General features: G+C 38.8%; 1 protein-coding gene across 1 annotated transcript in view; it reads left to right on the top strand.

Moving 5' to 3' along the window:
• adra1ab (adrenoceptor alpha 1Ab) overlaps nucleotides 1–14,481 on the top strand; it is a 276,886-nt gene that overhangs the window by 111,387 nt on the left and 151,018 nt on the right. Inside the window, exon 3 of the mRNA XM_079363710.1 lies at nucleotides 6,411–6,650. The gene's annotated coding sequence lies outside the window, so the exon portion shown is untranslated. The remainder of the gene's footprint in view (nucleotides 1–6,410; nucleotides 6,651–14,481) is intronic.

Here is a 14,481-nt window from a genome sequence, read left to right on the forward strand (position 1 = left end):
GATCTAAGCTCGGAATTCAGGGCGTCGGTATGCTTCAAGGCCTTTGGATTAGCTGCGCGCCAAAACTTTTAAACAAAGAGAAGCGTGTTGAAACAGGAAGCAGAGTTGGTATCCTCGAACGTCACCAGACGACGTATGAAAGAGGCTGAACAATGGGGCATGGCCGGTTTTATACCTCCCAAACTTCACACCTATGTGTTAGGTGTGGCAAAGCATTCTGGGAGTACCTGCAAGGCATGCTGGGATAAAGAGTCTTTTGTCCTGGTTCTCCAAAGGACCTTGTCATCCTGGCTGGACCCAACAAAGCCAAGTCTTGTATGACTGCTGTGTGCCACTGTTATATTTAAGAGCATACAACAATACCAGGCAGAGAAGGAAGAATAATAAAAGAAAAAGCTGTAAAAAAGAGCCACAGACTTTCATAGGTGAGACCAATTATTCAAAGTCAACAGAAGCAGAAGGTCCAAGTCTGAGGTAGGACTCAGAGCTCTGATTCTAATTGCTGCAATAGTCGCAAAACGCCTCCCATAGTCTTTTTGACTCGATAAAACCAACATAAAATGTTTACGGAGGGAAAGGTGCTGTAAGGAGGATTTTTTTACTCCATTATTTATTCATACAGAGTACAATCCTCCTCCTCCTCCACATTTGTAAAGATTCACAATTTTTATTTTTTTTATGTTTAAGTGCTTTAAATGTGAAGCCCCTGTTCACAGGGTCTCTCAACATCTGTGAAACAACTGGCAAAACCAAAAAAAGGTTTATGCCATTCTGACATGACAAGGTGAGAAAACACATTTTCTGAAAAGCTCATAGGACATTCTCCACCAGGATTGAGAAGCGTAAGTTTTTCTTTTGCCCTCTTGACCTCAAGAAATAAAAGGAAGGGAGAAAAACATGCAAAGAGCAGAGTCAGCAGATCCTGAAGTGGGTGACGGTGAGACGAGGCCCAACTTTGAGTTCATTGTCATGAGCAAAACATGAACACTCATTCATCCACCAATGATATACTGCAAAGATCCATCTATGTTCACACTTTTACGACAGCAGGCCAAGCAGAAAATATTGAAATGAATTCTATGTTATTGACAAACTGAATAGTTGAATGTCAGCACAGGTGTCGAGACTATCAGTAAATGTCTGCACCTCAAGTCAAAGGTAGTGACATATAAATGGTAAAGAAAAAGGACTCTAGAGGGCATTTCAAAGACATCAATCTATTTCCTTTGTTAAATGACCAAGGCGGGGTGGGAGTCAATCTCTGAATCCCCTTGATGGAAGCATGCAATCATTTTGCAGAGTGATTTCACTTTCCGGCTCGCAAATAGACATCATATGCAAATGTAACAAGGATTACATAAATGTTTCTTTTTTCCCAATTTGAAACGCTTCCCTAAAAAAAAAACAATTTTACAGTATCGCCCCTCAACACAGCGCCTGACAGCTTGCAATAATGAGCTGCAGGACACAGGAGCTGTTGTTTCAGCTTTTGCCTATCTAAGGGCCTGCTAATTTAATTTTAATGCCTCCATCTGTGCATTAATGAGAAATAATGAAGCAAAACAAAGGACAAACAAATAGAGTATGGACAATCACAGAATTTATGCTTGCATGGTAATGGAAATGTGTTTTTTTTTTCAATGTAAGGTATTGTTTAAGTGAATGCAAAACAGGAATACAATAACAGGAATGTATTTTTCCAAAAGTACAACCAGAAGGAGAAGCTAAACAAAAATAAAGTATTTTTCTTTAAATAGGGCATCTTGCAACTATTCTATTTGATCCACTCTGCGTTAGGCACTGAACATTTGTTTGTTTCTACACTCTATTTACTGTTATAAACACAAAAACAAGTTCCTTTTAGCAGTATTTTTATGGTAAACCTGTCAGCCTGGCAAGGATTAAAGGGAGTAAACAAGAAAGCGCTCAGGGAAGTTCAAGTGAGGCTAAAGCATCACTTCTCACATTTGTAAGAAAAAAAAAAAAACTTCCAAAAATCACCACTTGAAGGTGAACTGATTGCTGCTTTGATGCCTCTTTTGGTAGAGGCTGTGAATCTATCACGTCCAAGTGAAAAACCTGTTCACGAGAGGGTTTTTCAAACGGATGTGCAAATGGCAAGCAGGAACAATTAGTGCACATAATGTGTCCTCATGATTTGTCATAAATGCTGTGAATAAATGTTAAAACCTGATAAAAATTTGCATTACTTAAAAGGCCACAAACACAGCCACCAACCTTCAACTTGCTGAGTTGACTCAAAATGAAATCAAATGGAAAGCAAAATATGTGCAGATCAGCATTTTATTATCTATTTCTTTATTTTTTTGTGTTGATCAAAAACTCTGATCACAACTGATGGCAATTTTTGGTATATATTGAGCAAATGTAGTTTTTGTACAACCCTGTTTACATATAAAGCTTGTAAATAAAAACAAGTGGACAAGCTCTGGCTTGCAGCACAGTTAACAGAGCACGCTACTCTGTTTTTTGTTCGACTTTATAAATACCCAAAAAATGTCCTAACTCCTTAGTTGAGTGGCCTTTCTTGTAGACAATGTGTTGACCCTGCTTTGAGTTCGTAGGCTCAGCGTTTTCTTTATTTTCACTGTTGCTCATTTCAGCTGGTTACATTACGCTTTAAAATCATGCCCATATCCCTGCAACACGATTGCCACTTTCCTTCCCAGTGTTTGTGTGGTGTAAGAACAGGCCTGATTTTCTAAAGGTTTGCGTGTATTAAAACATGTGCAAACTTGATACCACCCGCAAAAAATGTGCTCTCTGATCTACTAACAGCGTGGAGTGAGGATTGCGTCTTTCATATGAGCAAAACGACACGTATTGTCCAAATAGTACGTTTGCCTTAATGAATATGCAAAACGAGGCGTTTCTGCCTTAGCGTGCAAAATGCTGGGAGGAGAAAATGCAAAGAAGTTAAGTTAGTCCGTGTAATGCGATTTAACTAGCCAGGCAAAAATTTCAGTGATTGTGACGGTGTCTGAATTTAACACCTTTGAAAAGAATGTGCTAATCCAAGAGCCCCAGTGTTAAGCACTGCAGGCTGCAGTTAGGAGGAGACATAGGCACAATAAAAGACGTGTTAACATGTTTAAATGACAGAAAAATAAATGGTTTGCGTCAATATACAAGCGTCCCACTTGAATGGGGGGCTCACCATGCTTGTTACCCCAACTTCAGTTCCTGTTTCCATGGCATTTATGTCCGATCAGACACAGCGCTGACCAGCTTCTGGTGCGCAACAACGGCACGAGTGGCACACACACTGAGCACCAGTGCCACGTAGGACTCGCTGCTCCTGCACAATGTGTGACAATTTATTAAAAAGGGAGGGAAGAAAAGAGAGGCTGTGTTTAATACCGAGCTTTTCTTATAAGCCACTTTTTTCTTTTGTTATATTCATATTTATCTGTATATTACAGATTACATATAGTACATATTTATTACTTGAAAATACTGGACGTTCATTTGCCTCTCACTAACACGTATTTTGCGCTTGCAGTCGTCCAGCTTTCCGTCCAAACTCTCCATGACGTAAACCAGTAGAACACGCAAAAGCCTGACAGAAATACTACCGCCTCTACAAGGTTTGCACCTGACGTCATTCACGCAAATGTTCTGAGTAAATCACCCGTAAAACGCTCACAAGCCAAACGTGTTAACTTCTGCAATGAGCACGCAATTTAGTACTCTTTAATTGAGATCTCAGTAAATCAGGCCCTAAATGTATTAAAAATCTATTAAGGAATTTGTTGTATTTACGAATTTTATGTGCCTTCACAAATGTGCCAAGTTACCCATGCCACATGTTTAGGTCCCTCTCTTCTCGACCCCACCTTTTTTAAACATCGTCAGCACAAAAATGTGGCTTAAAATTGTCCATGAAACAACATTCCACATTTTTAACATTTGACATTTTGCCTTTGTGTTATTTTCAACACAGTCACAGTCTGTGTCATTTACATTTCACACAGTATCAGAACTTTTCAATAAAGTAGATGTACATACATGTTTTGGAGTTAAATAGATATTTACAATATGACAGCTTGCATAAATCGATATAAAATGACAAACAATGAACACAACTTGGGTACATGATTTGAATAACAGACAATAAGAACAGACAAAGGAACAACTGACATGACAATCAGATTTTTAAAGAGCATTTTCAAAGCTCACTGTGAAGTTCCAACCTACAATAACCACACAGTACACACAGTTACTCACTTTGCTGAGCCTGGCCATAAAGAAAGATGGGTATTATGTGCAGTCAGGGGTATCAAACACAAAGGACCATAAACAAACAAGACTGTTCACCCATCATGGCTCAGATCTTCTAAATCAACTTCTTGCTCACCAAGCACCCTTGTTGCCAACTTAGCAACTTTTGCAGAATCCTTGTGGTAACTTAAAATTGAGAGAGATATTTTCACTCTGCATCAGCTACTTTCTTACCTTTGCTCAGTTCTCTAGCATAACACTGCTGGCTCTTGTCTTTGGTTTGTTATGCAAGTCCAGACGGCAGATTTGGTTAACCAAGGAGCATAACCACTAAAATATGAATGAGATCTTCCTGCTAAAGCAAAGAGGGGGAAACAGTATACTGTGGGCTTGTGGGTAAATAATAACACTGCCCATGTCAAACTAAGCTGCCACTATGAGGTTGTTATACTGTATGTATCTCTAGCTCGGGGTTAGTGCAATATGCAGTATGTTTATCTTGTTTACAACCTTTGGCTTGTCATCACAAGCATCAGCATATGTTCTACTGATACAAAACTGGATGTAACTACTCAAGTATTATACTACAACACTCAATGGAGGCAAGGGTGTAACTTTGGGTGTAACACTGGGGGGTTAAACTCTTTGCCTGTTTCCTTAACTTTTTTTAAAGGAGTCAGGGTGATTTGGCGTCCCTGCATTAGAAATACACTGTGATCCTTTTACTGTGATTTACTTGAAGTTGTTGCAGCTGTGTACTTGACTATTTATGCCACAATGAGACAGTAGTTAATTCCTATTGTGTTTAAGCACTCACGAGCAAGACTGTGGCAGCTTCTACTCAATTGATTTTGTGTTTGTGTCAACTATCTCTGAAAACAAATTGAGATTAATCAATTGCATCACTACATTGACACCAATAAGCTACACAAAGCAAATGTCTTATGCACAATTCATGACAACACTCAATACATCACACATTGGAGTGCAGCTTGCGCCTCTATTCTGAACATGGTAAACTGATTTCACATTCAGATCAACAAAGTCTAAACAAAAGCATGAAAATACAACATTATCTTTAAAGTACATATTAAGGTATGTTTCAACATATTAGATAGATAGATAGATAGATAGATAGATAGATAGATACTTTATTGATCCCGAGGGAAATTCAAGGCATCCAGTAGCAGTATACAGACAGGCAGGACACAAGACATTAGTTACATGATCTCAAGACTACAACTTAACACATACCATGCCAAGTATTTGACAGATAAACATCATATCTTATTCATGTCTTTCACACGACCTTATTGTATACAAATATTACATCGTGGTAAAAAAGGCAATAATTAGCATCTTTCAGTGAGATACAGTAACATCTCTGACATCAACAGATTCATTGTAAACTGTTCATTCGTATCATATCAATTTTGTCACGCCAGCATTAAAATTGATTCCGCTTTGTGTGCCGAAACAAACCCAACGCTGTGTTTTGGAGTAAAGTGAGCAAAACTGACACCCTGTCCTACACAGTACATCCCAGACACCCTCTGTCTTTACTCACAGGACACTCACTTACTCCAGTCACAAATCATTACCTGACTTAACAATACGGGCATTTACCTCTTTTTGGTCAGGATTTTTATTTATTTATCTTTAATCAGGGGTTGGTGTCGACCAACAATTAAAAATTGTTATCCGTCCGTCTTTCCTTGCTCATTGGGTAAGACTAAGTATTCGGCGGGGGGGGGGGGGGGGTTACATTACTGGATGATTAAATATGCTACTGTTTTCCTGTCGGGGTCATGACCCATGTATGCCCTGTGCAAATTACGCACTTGAGTGGAAGTACATGTTTGACCTGAGAATACTTTCATAATTTGATTTATCTTTCAGTATTTTTTTACTAATATCACTGTTAGTATTTTACCTGTTCAGATTTTGTAAACAAAACATACACCATTTTGGTACACATTAAACTAATGCACTTTGCAAAATCCACCACACATTTATGGAGGCCCATACACAATGAGTTATCTGCTTTCATTTTGCATGAGTCTATATTTTATTTTTTTAGGAGAGACTTACTATCTTTAAAGACAAAACTACCGCTCTCCCCAAAAAGCTTGGGTATAATCCAAAACCCCTGCTGTCTCTCTGTTCAGTTTTCTTCAGGTGGATAAACTGATCCTCACTGTGTTGCATCAGAGCTGGACAGAACTGCACTTGAGCACGGAACCTTATCAGAACTGTCTTAGGATGATGTGAATCTCCGCTGAGCTCTGGAAATCCTTTTATCACTTGGCCCTTGGCAGATGGGTCAGTGCTGCTGGAGCCTGGAAGGATTCACTGAGCTGAAGGACAGTAATGCTTTCCTGCCCCAGACTCCCACTCTTAAATATCAGGTATGCTTTAAGCCTTACTTTTTGCCACTCACTGTGTGTTTTGCATGATGATCTGTAATAAGATACAAATAATGTGCAGTTTTAGGGGTTTCAAACATATCGGGAAAAACTGTCCTCAGATGAATACTTATGTCACTGATAGTTTGTGTAAATCGTTAAACTCACACTGTAATATTTTCGCCACCTTTGGGGAGTAATGTAGACATGTTGTACACAAAAGATGGAAGCCAATCTAACCTGTCAAGAGCAACATGAGCAGTAATCTTTTTGTTTCTTTTTATTTATTTATCTATTTTTGGCAAAAAAAAAAGAACAAAAACACCACCACCCAAACAAAAAGAAAAGAAAACAAGCAAACAATATGGCAGTTGGATAGACCGAACAGAACAGAACAAACACACACAAAACAAAATAAATGAAATTATTTGGATCCCTTCAGTATACATAAATTCAACAAAACATTTTCAGTCCCAGTACACTTTACAAATCTGCATGACCTGCTGAACTTGCCCCCAGCATAGCTGGCTCCGCCTACACAAAAACCATCAGCCCCCTTGTCGATCCACTACCACACCCTCGGTCACAGGACCCCCCCTCTCCCTCTTTAGCTAGATTAATCTGTTTTTTTTTCGTTTAGTTTATTGGTTTGCACAACACGGACAATGAGTTAGCTATGAAGCTTATTTACATTTATTATTATATTATGGTATATCACAAAGTATACCAAACAATAATAACAACTTACTAACAAGAGTTAAGTTAGAGTTAGAGTTAAGAGTCAGTTTGGCCGCTGATGAGTGTGTGGTGTGTGCTGCATGTTGTGTGGTGTGAAACTAAAAAAACAAAGCAAACTACTAAACAAAAGCATTAGGCGATGTGAAGTGGTGATGATGAGCGGCTGAGAGAGCAGGAGTGATTCAAGTGAGGGATATATCAATATTATTTGGGGCAGCAGTAGCTCAGTCCGTAGGGACAAAAATGGAAGTTGGTCTGTCTGTTAGCTGGACAGGTGGCACACTTCTTGAGCACTGCCGAGGTGCCCGTGAGCAAGGCACATAACCCCAATCAGCTGCCACCGAGCTCTCTCGATTGATGCATGTTCAAAGGTTGTGTTTATGCATGGGTGGGATTCAGGCCTCTGTGTGTGAGAAGCACGTCTCTAAGATAACCAAGTGCAAACCAGAATTTCCCCCCTAGGGATTAATGAAGTATATAAAACTAAAAAAAATTAAATGGAAAAAAAATGTGTACACATGTGTACACTTAAATTGCCCCCCGGGGACAAATAAAGTTTTGAACTCTGTTTTAGTATTCACCAACTCCACCAGGAACAGGATAATTACAGAATATGTGTAAACTCAAGCTTGCAGTACATTTCGTCTGTCTGTTGTTGTTTGTCATAGACTGTAAATACTTATGGCCGAAGCCTGACTGATGTCAACCATCTGTTACAGCAGTTCTGGAGGCTCATCGGCAGCAGCTGCCATGCTGGAAATGCTGTCTCTGTCTATCGTTCAGTCAAACTAACCACAGGTTTAGAGTTGGAGCTCAGGCAGGGTTTAAGCCTCTTGAATTGTTACACCGCGGCCATCTTTCATTTAGTTTAGTTTAGTTTATTAGTTCATTTGAGCAGCAGACAAAATAATAGAACAGATTTACTCACAGGTAATAAAAGAAACAGGGAGAAAAATGCTCTCAAAAGGAGTAGGGTGAAGTTCCCAGAACTTATGTAACCCCTACCCCTGACTTATCAAACATGAAAGAGTAGTTTGTGACAATTAACTAGTGATCATTTAAATTATAAAGAAGAGAGGAATACAACATTTTTTACCATCAATTAATCCTTTGATAGGTCCTTAATAACACCTATTTGATCATTTATGATCGTTCAAGTTTTAGAAAATGAAAAACAGAAATACAAAAACATTTACCAAGTCTTTCTTAGACCTTTGATAGGTCCATAATAACACACATCTTGTCTTTTTTGAATGTACAAATTCTTAAAGTAGGAAGAGAGATACCAAAATTTTACCATAGATTCTAGCAGCATCTAGACTCATGATTCATGTTTTACTCGTTTTGTTCATATTTGAAAAAAATAAACTCTTTGTAAACCTTTTTAAAATGTGCCAGGTTTTTGCAAAGTCTGATGTTTTCATCTAGATTATTCCACAGTTCTACACCACGTCTCGTGGCACACATGCTTTTCATGGTCGTTCTGGAGAACTGTCTATCAAAACTCTTTTGACCTCTCAGGTTGTACTTGACTTCTCGTTTGAAGAACATATTTTGTATACTTTCAGGCAGCGACTTTTTTGAGATTTTAAACATCATTTGAGCCATCTTGTATTCAATTAGGTCCGCAAATTTCATCGTTTTGGATTTGAGGAATAATGGATTTGTGTGTTCACGGTATCCAGCTACATGGATTGTTCTTATTGCCTTCTTTTGAATTTTGAACAGTGGGTCAAGATTACTTTTATATGCATTTCCCCAGATCTCCACACAATATGTTAAGTGTGGAAGAATAAGGGAACAGTATATAGTATATAAAGCTTTGTTGTCAATGATATATTTTGATTTATTCATTAGGGCTGAGATCTTTGCAACCTTATTTTTAATCTTTGTAATGTGAGGTTTCCAGCTGATTTTGTGATCGAGTGTTACACCAAGAAATGTATGCTCATAGACTCTTTCAATTTCTTCGTTGTTAATTTTGACTGGTATTTGTGCATTAACTAGTCGATTTCCAAAGAACATTGCCTTGGTTTTTGTAGTGTTTAGAGACAATTTGTTGTGGCAGAACCAATCTTGTAGTTTATCCATTTCTTTTGTAATCTCGGTCACCAATTGCTGTAAGTCTGATCCTGAAAGTATGATTGTTGTATCGTCAGCAAAAAGAACTAATTTGAGCTTTTGGTTTGGAAACCAGGTACAAATCGTTGATGTATAATAAGAATAGCTTCGGTCCCAGCACCGATCCTTGGGGGACACCACATAGTAGAGTGTCACACATGGATCTGTGCTGCCCCATTGTAACATACTGTTTACGGTTTGTTAAGTAGGATTTGATCCAGTTAAAAGCAATACCTCTTATCCCATATTTTTGTAACTTGTTCAGGAGAATGTTATGGTCCGCTTTCTTAAGGTCGACAAAAATGCCTATTGAATATTTTTTTTTGTCGATATTGTTTGTGATTTTCTCAATAACTTCCATTAACGCTAGAGCTGGAGATCTGTTTTTACGAAAGCCATGTTGGCTATCATTTAAAATATTGTGTTTATCTATGAATGAATCTAGTCGGACTGTGTAGAGCTTTTCTAATATTTTTGAAAATTGAGGTAGTATTGAGATCGGTCTGTAGTTTGAGAATTGAGTTTTGTCGCCATTTTTATAGATGGGAGTAACTTTAGCCATTTTCATTCAATCTGGAAATTTGCCAGTTTCAAAGGACAAGTTAAAAATATGGGACAGAGGTATGTCTATGTGTTCAATGACTTGCTTAATTATGCTCATATCTATTTCGTCACAATCAGTGGACTTCTTATTTGTGAAGTTTCTGACGATATCAATTACTTCTTTTCCTATTGTTGGCGCTAGAAACATTGTATTTGGGTTTTCCTGGACACATTCATAACCATACCTTGTGCATGGTGGAGTTAAAATAACTAATCAAACCTATTTTGTTTTTTAACTAGGCGGTAAACATGTATTAAAATGTGTGCAAACTTGATACCACCAGTGTGAGGGAGCGGCTCCGTCACTGACTGCGGGCGCACACACCAACAGACACTGACACGTACACTGACACACACACGCACCAAACTTTTCCCTCTGCCAGTGCTCCTAATCACACTATTAAATACATCATCATCTTCCTCCTTCCCCTTCTCGTTCCATAGCGCGACCAAGGGTGCACACTTGTAAGCTCTATTTGTTTGATTTTTCATACATTTATATCAACTCTCAGCGCACTTACCATTCAGGGCGTTGGATATGCGCTCCGCAGCGTCCCGTTCTGAACCAAACAGAGGCGGTACATTTCCGCCAGGTAAATAGGCAAACGTGGCGCGCAATGACAATCACGAGATGTCATTAATTGGTGAAATGTTTGTTTTTAAAATATATCGACAGAAATGTTGCTGTCCTATGAATACAATTTCCATTTAAAAGGGTAAGTCAGTGGTGAGGCCTCCACAATGATGTACGCGGTTAAAAACCCATTCATTTGTGATAAAATGCCTGTGTTAAGATATACTATGTAAATCATAATAACTGGTGAGAGGGGCTTTTTCTTTAAAACGAAGGCTGCTTGAGTCAAGTTACAAAGAAGGTAACAGCTTCAGGAGAAAGTTCTTTGTGTGTTCGATACTCATGTGGGAGTTTTGTTTTCTTGTAAATATTTCTTGTAAATAATATTTCTTGTAAATAATATTTTTTCTATTTTTTTTGTTTTGGGTTTTTCCCTTTTTTTTTGTAAATATTGTGCACCGCTGAAAAATAAATCCACCAATCACAGTCTGTGACTACGCCTGAGTGTGTTTTTCAAACTTTTTGGGTGTTTCAGAAGAGAACCCCGCCACAACCAGCAAAAAATGTGCTCTCTGATCTACTAACAGCGTGCAGTGAGGATTCCGTCTTTCATTTGAGCAAAACAAGTCGTATTGTCCAAATAGTACGTTTGCCTAAATGAATATGCAACATGAGGTGTTTCTGCCCTAGTGTGCAATATACTGGGAGGAGAAAATGCAAAGAAGTTAAGTTAGTACACGCAATACAATTTAACAAGCCAGGCAAAAATTGCGGTAATTGTGACGGTGTCTGAATTTAACACCTTTAAAAGGAACGTGCTAATCCAAAAGACCATTGTTACACACAACAGGCTGCAGTTAGGATCAGACATTCGCACAATAAAAGACTTGTTAAAGTGTTTAAATGACAGAATTTTTGTTTAATTTTTTATCTTGCTTAAATAATAGTTAAAAGAAACGCCATGATTAAACTGTAACTGAACATTCACAGCCTCTGCATTCTAAAGAATTTCAACTTTGACACTTTCCCTCTTTTCGCCAACATTACATTTTAAACTGGGCATTTCATTTTCTCGGGTTGCATGTCTCTGGTGCGCTCCAGAGCGCGCTCGTCTCTTCACTCTACAGCCCCCTCCCCTGCTGCTGCGCTGGATTGGGAGGCCTTACCATGCTTGTACCCCTAACTTCATTAACTGTTGCCATGGCATTTATGTCCGATCAGACACAGCGCTGACCAGCTTCTGGTGCACAACGATGGCACGAGTGGCACACACACACTGCACACCAGTGCCACAGAAGACTCGCACCTCCTGCGCAATGTGTGACAATTTATTAAAAAGGGAGGGAAGAAAAGAGAGGCCGTGTTTAATACCGAGGTTTTCTTATAAGCCACTTTTTCCTTTTGTTATATTCATATTTAGCTGCTATTACTTGAAAATACTGGACGTGCATTTGCCTCTCACTAACACTTATTTTGCGCTTGCAGTCGTCCAGCTTTCCGTCCAAACTCTCCATGACGTAAACCAGTAGAACACGCAAAAGCCTGACAGAAATACTACCGCCTCTACAAGGTTTGCACCTGATGTCATTCACGCAAATGTTCTTAGTAAATCACCCGCAAAACGCCCACAAGCCAAACGTGCAAACTTTTGCAATGAGCACGCAATTTAGTACTCTTTAATTGAGATCTCAGTAAATCAGGCCCAAAGTCTTGGTTCATCGCACCATGCTGTACCATAAACGAACATCCATATGCAAAACAAAAAATCAAATGAATTTTGAAAGGGTTTCTCTTAGTACCTGGAAACTGGATTTTGTCTGACAATATTACGGAAAGGTCTCTTCCAGACAGAGAGCTTTTTCTGTAGGATCCATTCTGGAACCTTGCACTTGCACAGTGGTGGGCAAAACTCTGTCTGCTGAGGTGGAAACAAAACAAACACTGAGTCTGTTTTTTTCACGTTGACAGAAAATTGTGCTGATGCATGTTGTGATTACTTTCTCTTCAGTTGCCTTAAAGCTTGCTGCGCGTTGCACACTGAGCTGAATCAAGCTGTTATTTGTGAGAAGTGGTTGCACGCCAGCCAGAGTTTTGCTATTTCCCAGAGGACTTTTAGGACATTCAACTGTTGCATGGTAATGAATTAACAATCATTGTTTATGTTGTTGGTTTCTTTGTGTCCGGTAGTTGCTCTTTGGGCTAATTTGGGATATTGCCGGCCAGCATGTACAACATAACGTACAACTTGATGAGTAATTGCTAATGCATGGCCTTAGAGTTTGCTGGGGGGTTTTTTATATTCTTGCCCTTCAATGCAGAGAATGGAGGACATTTAAGAGGCACTCACACCTGCAGAGGAATAAAACTAATTCCAGATATTTGAAACAGCTTTGGCAAGATCAGATAGAACAAAACAAAACTCTCTAATCTTTGTTAAGCAAATTTGCCTTCTCTTTCTTAAGATGGATTGGCCTTGGCTTTCCAAGGTTGCAGTTTGATTGACATCCATTGGCACACACCTTGTACCATGTCTTACTGGAAAGAAGGCTGATTTCCTCTCCACTAGCTGCTTAAAGCTGTAAAGCTTCCATGAAGAAATGTACATTATATCCTATTATAGCATGTTGTACTTATTGAATCACAGCTGTACTTTAGCTATGCAGAGAAAGCCATTGATTCAGAATAGTCATCTTTAAAGTACCACAAACGATTAGGTACAGATTATATCTCTCTCAGTGACGCACAGCGTTATAGCCAGAAGTAGCAGAGCCCTTATTAGCAAATGGGGGTTGAGTGTCTTGCTCCAGGACACTTTAACAAGGATATATGGACAGATTAATTGTTGTGTGAATCAAACCTGTGACTTGCCAGGGAACGATTCCTTGCCACTAATTCCTGCAGCTGTGAGGCAGATAAAGTCCAAAGATAACACTTGTTTCAACATAATTAACATTATTGACCTCTACAGTGGAGCTCATTTACATGAATCTTGCACTGATTTGTTTTGATGAACACTTGCTATAGCAGAGTGCTGTGTCTTATAAATGCTTTCTTCAGACTGTTGTGTAAACAACGGGTTAGAAGTCAGCGGTCAGATGCCAGCTTGTATTCAAAGTTCATCTCTCTCTGCAGCAGATAGACACACAGCACAGAACTTTATCTGTGAACAGATACAGTATTCAGGCTGTTTGAAAAAAGTTTCACTGGGGACCAAGAGCCTGCAGAGCAAAAAATCACTTTCCACCAAAAAAGACAAAATACCATTTACTCTTTTCTGTTATTGTGAGTTTTCCTTTGGGGTGTATACAGTAGAAGAGTACCTAGAAAGAATAAAGTGTCAGTCAGACAATAGGTATATAATACGGTACATGAGTGTACTATAGCAGTAGGTTCTCATTTATAACTCACTGTGGAGGATTTTAAACGGAAGTTCTTGAAGATAACAACCATTTTTGCATGATATAATCTGAAACAAACTCAACAATATTTCAAATCAGTAATGCATGAACAAGCACAATTAAATGACTACTGTATTCTTCTGACTTCATAGCACTCACTTTAAAAGCATTTTCAAATTAAGACGAACCAGCATGCTTTATGGGTAATGTGAAGGCAAATATACCTACTGTTATCTCCCGCTGAAAGCGCTTCTCGCAAAGATTTCCTTGGACTGCAATGTGCTTTGTCTGCATTTTTCTTGATTTAGACCCAGCTTATCTTAAGCTTATAGAGATGTCAGCAAAACCCCTTTTAATAGCGCAAGGCTCTTAATTCATTACCAAATGTAAACTTTGCTGC

The sequence above is a fragment of the Symphodus melops genome (assembly GCF_947650265.1).
Source record: "Symphodus melops genome assembly, chromosome: 16".
NCBI lineage: Eukaryota > Metazoa > Chordata > Actinopteri > Labriformes > Labridae > Symphodus > Symphodus melops.